The 6,624-nt window shown below is 38.7% G+C and overlaps 1 long non-coding RNA gene across 1 annotated transcript; it reads right to left on the bottom strand.

Moving 5' to 3' along the window:
• On the bottom strand, positions 1-2,338 carry LOC131624202 (uncharacterized). Its single transcript, XR_009290519.1, has 2 exons — positions 860-2,338; positions 1-539 (listed from the first exon to the last, which is right to left on the bottom strand). It is a non-coding gene; the product is annotated as an uncharacterized LOC131624202 (long non-coding RNA).
• Positions 2,339-6,624: the final 4,286 nt, after the last annotated feature.

Here is a 6,624-nt window from a genome sequence, read left to right as displayed (position 1 = left end):
GATCAAATGCCCATTCTCGAGTACCTAATTATACATTTATTTGAAGGTCCATCTATGAATCACAAGGCAACATTATTCAAGTTCAATATTATTCAAGACCATTCCATTCATAATTACAAAACCAAATCCATAAACCAAAAGGCCTTGCAAACTTCATTACAAAAATATTCTTACATCACATTTATTACAAGTTCATACAACATCCATCCATTAAGAGTTCCTTGCAAAGATTCATCTATAGGTTCTCAAATAGAAGGAATTTTCAATCTTCCAAGTGCCATACTGTTTCAGGAATATTCATTCAAATATAAATGCATCACAGTGTACCTACATTCACAATATTCAAATCTCAAAGTGGTAAGAAGTTAAACATCAAGTAAGACAGAATGGATCATCCAGCAGAAGTCCAATTCACTAGTGCATTATTTAACTTCATGAAGTTTCTGATGCGAAGGCCAAAGTCAGTAACGATGTTGCCAAGTTTGATTTGTTACTCGAGCTCAAGCGGAAAAAAACAACAAGAGAAGTTCATGGCAGCCCTGCACAACCAAGTAGGAAATTCATCAATGAGAAAAAGATAACAAATTGCATCAAATACTAATCCTAACAGGGGCATACACACTTATTCATAACAGCTCTACCTACACAGCCCAAGCAAGAATCAAAACCAGTCACGTCGCGAACTCAACTTACAGCAGGATAAAACACTAGTAAAGAAAGTTCTATACTGAATATGTTTCGGTTCAGCAAAACAAAAAAGACACGACACAATGCCACATAGTCAGCAAGTGTTTAAGTCAGAAAACAACCAAGACTGAGCATCAGTATGGACCCTATTATTTGAAGTGTTTTAGCTTACCCGAATAGCCGATCCACGTGACATCCTTGCTTCCCATATAAACTGAATGTGAAGCTCAATCCGATAACTAGTTCAGCCAGCATCGTACCAACGGGGGCGTGCCCTGCAATTCAAAGAAACAGATATAAACACATTCAAACACAAGCAAAATCCCCCATAGCAGACCCAAAAATCAGTTCATAAAAACCCATACTAAATCCAAATGCATCCACTAATTACCAGTCCCACATAATGTATCTATACCTAAATCAGAATCTTCAACATAATATAATTATACACAAACACCTTCGAAATCTAACTACCATTCCCCTAACTAAATTTTCCTCACCTTCTAACTGTTTTCATTTCAACTAACTCAGCTTCTAACTGATATAATAGTTCCTTAACCGATTTCTAACTGATTCCCTAACAGTTCTCTAACCACTTTCTAATAACCTAGGCAATTCTCAACCACCTAACCGATTTCTCTAACAGATTTCCTAACTACTAACCTATCCATTACCTAAACTAACTAACAGCATTCATAACTCTTAACTATCCTAACCAACTATAACAGAAATTTAACCAACTATCTAACTAACCTCTTAACTCTCAATCTCCTCCCTCCATCTAATAACTAACTTACCCTAATCTAATGGCCCAGATCAATTCTCCCTCAACTGAATCATTCTCCTTCTTCTATATATTCAAATTTCCCACCTTCATTCAAGGGGACACGCATCATAACCACCACACTCTTCACTTCATCACCATCTTCACTTCACTCCCATTCTTCACTCCTTCACCACTCTGCTTCCACTCTCAATTCACACTATCTTTGAACCTTCATCACCACCACCCTTCGATTCTTCATAACCTTCACTCTGTTTCCATCCTCAACCATTCTTCAGACCTCACCATCTTCATCTCTCTTCAATTCTCTCTAACCTCCAGAAATCGGAACCTCTCTCTGAAGCCTCAATCCACGCCATTCATCATCTGAACCACTCTCATTCACCAATCTCTTCCTCAAATCATCAATCTTGAACCATCTTCATCTTCGTCAACGATAATCATCAAATCTCCGCTTCCTTTTCATCTTCATTGGCGAAACGCATCAACATCATCATCAATTCCTCGACAGCAAATCAGAAGTCAAAATACAGAAAAAGAAGAGGCGAGAAGAGCAATTGAATTCACGAAGCGCTTATTCTTCACCTCATCAAGCTTGAAGATCGGGGATTAACAATCGGAGAGGGAGAAATCGAAAAGAAAGAGAGTGAGCGATCGTAGAAGCAAAACAGAGAGCAAGGCGGAGAGTGGAGATTTTCGTTGTGCTTTCAGCTTCACGGTGGTGGAGAGAGGGTTTATTTCGCCGGAGAGAATTCGAAGCCGTGCGCCGTTTCTGATGAGTGGAGACGAAGCTGAGGGAAAGAGCTCGAAGGTTACACATCAACCCTAATCCCTAAATTCATTCAACTTCTTTTTTATTATTATTCATTTTAATCTGTCTGCTTTATTATTTGGAAATGAATAAAAAAATCTGTTTGTATCAAACGATAATTCTTGGATCACAAAAGAGTCTGGGCCTGATTTGCATTATGCACTCCCCTGAAGGCCCATGTTGCGCCATTTTTTGGCAATATGAACAAACAAGAAAAAGCTCCTTGGGCCGAATTATGTTCGCACCCCCTGTAGGCCCGTCACACAGCCATTTTTGGCAAATCAGACTGCAAACAAGTAACAAAAACGCCCTTTGGGCCTCCTCTGGCTGGGCCCTGCGCCCCATTGCTATTCACCATCCTTAACTCAACTTGCACCCCCCTCTGACTCACAAAATTATTAGGATTTTAGATCTTTTTAAATAGATTTTTTGCCACTTCTTTTTAGTAATAAAATTGCTAATTTTCCTCATACGTTTTAGACATTTAAATACAATTTTAACATATAAAAATAATCATAAAAAATATTAGTTTTTAGGCTATTTGTTTTTTAGTCTTTTTACTTGACTTGTAATTCAATTTCTCTCATAAAAATCAACATAAAAAAATAATAGTACTTTTAATTCACTTTTGTGCTATATTTTGACTTGTTCCATTTCATGCTCTTGTACTATTTTCATGTATCCTAATTATACATTTATTGGAAGGTCCATCCATGATAACATTAGGACTTAGAAGTTCCCATTTCCATATTAGGCTAGTTTTCACTTAGGCTAGTTTCTTTTCCTTTTCAACTTTAAAACACTTAACAAATGCTTGATTTTAATTCCCTTAAAAGATACAAAGAAAACACTTAAAAAACATTAATAAAAAGTGAAAATCATTAAAAAGGGAATGGAAGCTTGAATCTCCCTTGCTTAAGGGAATCATTCGAGTGCTTGGATCTCCCTTGCTTTAGGGAACCATTCGAGCGTAAGTTCCCAATTTCTAAAAAAACACAAACCAAAGAGCAACTCGAGTCTCCCTTGCTTTAGGGTTCCACTCGAAACGCTCAAAATCTCTCTTCATCTAGCCTCCGAGGCATTCTTTCTCTTAATCGGACACGTTACTTCCGCTCCATTCCCAGCTTAAGACTCCAGAGGTCGAGCAGTGGAGTGCGAATGTAACTGTTCAACTAAAAAACACAAAAACAAACAAAAACATGTGAGCCAAACTACGGCGCTCTGATTCCTGAAAAGGATACGTAGGCATTAGGTCGCGGGGCCTAAGCGAGCACAACTATTTAAAACCTTTTTTTCCCTGTGTTTCTTTTTCTTTCATTTGCATGCATTCCCTTAGCATTAAGCTTTAGATTTATACACCCTTTAGATAGCAACAAACATAGATGGATACCATCGAGTACGATGGGCGTGAGGGGTGCTAGCACCTTCCCCTTGCGTAACCGACTTCCGTACCCTATCTTTGGTCGTAAGACCTCGTTCTTATTTGTTTTAGGTTTGCTGACGTTCCTTTCCTTTTAGGATAGATATGTTAGTGGCGACTCTGTCTGTTCATTTTCGCGAGCGTGCGACACATCTGTCAGAGGGAAGAAATATGGATTAGTCATCGTAGATGATTATAGCCGCTGGACATGGGTAAAGTTCTTAAAACACAAGGATGAGTCTCATTCAGTGTTCTTTGAATTCTGCACTCAGATTCAATCTGAGAAGGAGTGCAAAATCATAAAGGTCAGAAGTGATCATGGTGGTGAATTTAAGAACAGATTCTTTGAGGAATTCTTCAAAGAAAATGATATTGCCCATGATTTCTCTTTCCCTAGAACTCCATAGCAAAATGGAGTTGTAGAGCGAAAGAATAGGACTCTACAAGAAATGGCCAGAACCATGATCAATGAAACCAATATGGCTAAGCACTTATGGGCAGAAGCAATTAATATTGCATGTTATATTCAGAATAGAATCTCTATAAGACCTATTATAAATAAGACTCCTTATGAATTGTGGAAGAACATAAAGCCCAACATTTCATATTTTCATCCTTTTGGATGTGTTTGTTTCATTCTGAATACTAAATATCATCTTGGTAAGTTTGATTCTAAGGCACAGAAATGTTTCCTTCTTGGATATTCTGAACGCTCTAAAGGCTACAGAGTATACAATACTGAAACATTGGTTGTAGAAGAATCAATCAATATCAGATTTGATGATAAGCTTGGTCTTGAAAAGCCAAAGCAGTTTGAGAATTTTGCAGATATAGATATTGATATATTAGAAGCTGAAGAACCAAGAAGTAAAGTTTTAGAAGCTGAAAGTCTCATAAGCAAAGGATCAGAAGATCAAGTTGCTGCATCTTTAGAGAATCTCAGAATTTCAGAAGAGCCAACAGTCAGAAGATCTTCTAGACTCTCCTCGGCTCACTCAGAAGATGTGATTCTTGGAAAGAAAGATGATCCTATCAGAACAAGATCATTTATAAAGAATGGTAGTCAGAATCATTGATCAGAATCTGAAGATGAAAGGTTCTATTCGTCAATAGAAGCAAATACAATGCAACACAACTGTCATCAAGTGTTTTCTGATGGTGAATGTAACACCACGATATCCGCTGCACGCATCAACCGTGTCGGCCAACCGAGCATGTTACCGGCTTAATCAATAATCCCCCTAGGTCCGCTTATCGGCTGCCCAGGAAATATTGTTTTTGCCTTCCGTAGGAATCGAACCATGTACCTAGGAGTTAAGTACATCTTTTTAATATAACACCCCGATATCCGCTGCACGCATCAACCGTGTCGGCCAACCGAGCATGTTACCGGATTAATCAATAATCCCTTCTAGGTCCGCTTATCGGCTGCCCAGGAAATATTGTTTTTGCCTCCCGCAGGAATCGAACCACGTACCTAGGGGTTAAGTACATATTCATAGCAATTCCTGCTACCAATTGAGCTAGTAGCTCAATTGGTAGCAGGAATTGCTATGAATATGTACTTAACCCCTAGGTACGTGGTTCGATTCCTGCGGGAGGCAAAAACAATATTTCATGGGCAGCCGATAAGCGGACCTAGGGGGATTATTGATTAAGCTGGTGACATGCTTGGTAGCTCAATTGGTAGCAGGAATTGCTATGAATATGTACTTAACCCCTAGGTACATGGTTCGATTCCTGCGGAAGGCAAAACCAAAATTTCCTGGGCAGCCGATAAGCGGACCTAGGGGGGATTATTGATTAAGCCGGTAACATGCTCGGTTGGCCGACACGGTTGATGCGTGCAGCGGATATCGGGGTGTTACAGTGAACACGTGTTTGCACGGTTGGTAAAAGCGTGAGTGAAACTGATGGGACGCCGCCATAGGTAACTGTGTAAATCATTTCAATTACCATGTTCTCTCACCTAACGTCACTCATCGTTTAATGCATTTGATTTCAATTGATTCTGTAACTGTTCATTCTCATAAATTAATTGCATTCCTTTTCAAATCCGCCTCTATAAATATATTTCAAATCATAACGTTTATCTTTTCCCGCCCATTCTCTCTCTTCTTGCATGCATTTCTGCAACCTCTTTGCCCTTTTCTCAAACCCTAAATGCAAACCCAGAAAAGTTTCAAGTAATCTCAGTTCTGTTTCAATGGCTGCTTCATCTTCTCTCAACGTTGGTTCCTCTGTTCCTCTACATCTTCAAGAAGAAGAACAACAAATTGTTCCTGTTATCTCTTGCTCTATTCCCAAAAACGAGTTAGAAGTTATCTGTGAATTAACGGTGGACTTTGATAGTCTTGAAAAACATGAGCTCCATCTGAAAGAGCATATGTTATTTCAAGGATGGACTTCTCTGTTTCTCTGAGTTTTGTGGACTTGTTTACCCATAACCAGTGAAGGAATTTTTGGTGCACGCTGTAGTTGCCCCTAAATCAATCCTGTCGTTTGTCCATGGAAGATTTGTTGTTGTTACTGAGAACATCCTAAGAATGATGTTTGACCTAAGAAACCCTAAAGGTGTCTATGAAATGGATCAAAGAGCTGATTGGGAAGATGTTCTGGCTACTCTTTATACAGATGTGGAGAAAACAAAGCGTGTCAAGGACATGAAGGATCTCTACAAAATCTGGACAAAGATTCTTCTAGGGTGTTTCTATCACAGGAAATCAACCCATTCTGCAGATTTTTTCAACAAAGAGCAGCAATATATTCTGTATTGCATCGCCACTCAAAAGAAGGTTGATATTATCTTCATAATATTCAATCATATGTGGAATGCTGTAAAGGATTCCAGAAACGCTTTCAGAATAAAGAAGGGTAATATTATTCCTTTTGGAAGAATAATTACTAATCTTCTGATTCATA

This window comes from Vicia villosa, unplaced genomic scaffold (assembly GCF_029867415.1).
Source record: "Vicia villosa cultivar HV-30 ecotype Madison, WI unplaced genomic scaffold, Vvil1.0 ctg.000108F_1_1, whole genome shotgun sequence".
Taxonomy (NCBI): domain Eukaryota; kingdom Viridiplantae; phylum Streptophyta; class Magnoliopsida; order Fabales; family Fabaceae; genus Vicia; species Vicia villosa.
This window is presented reverse-complemented; position numbering and strand designations above follow the sequence as displayed.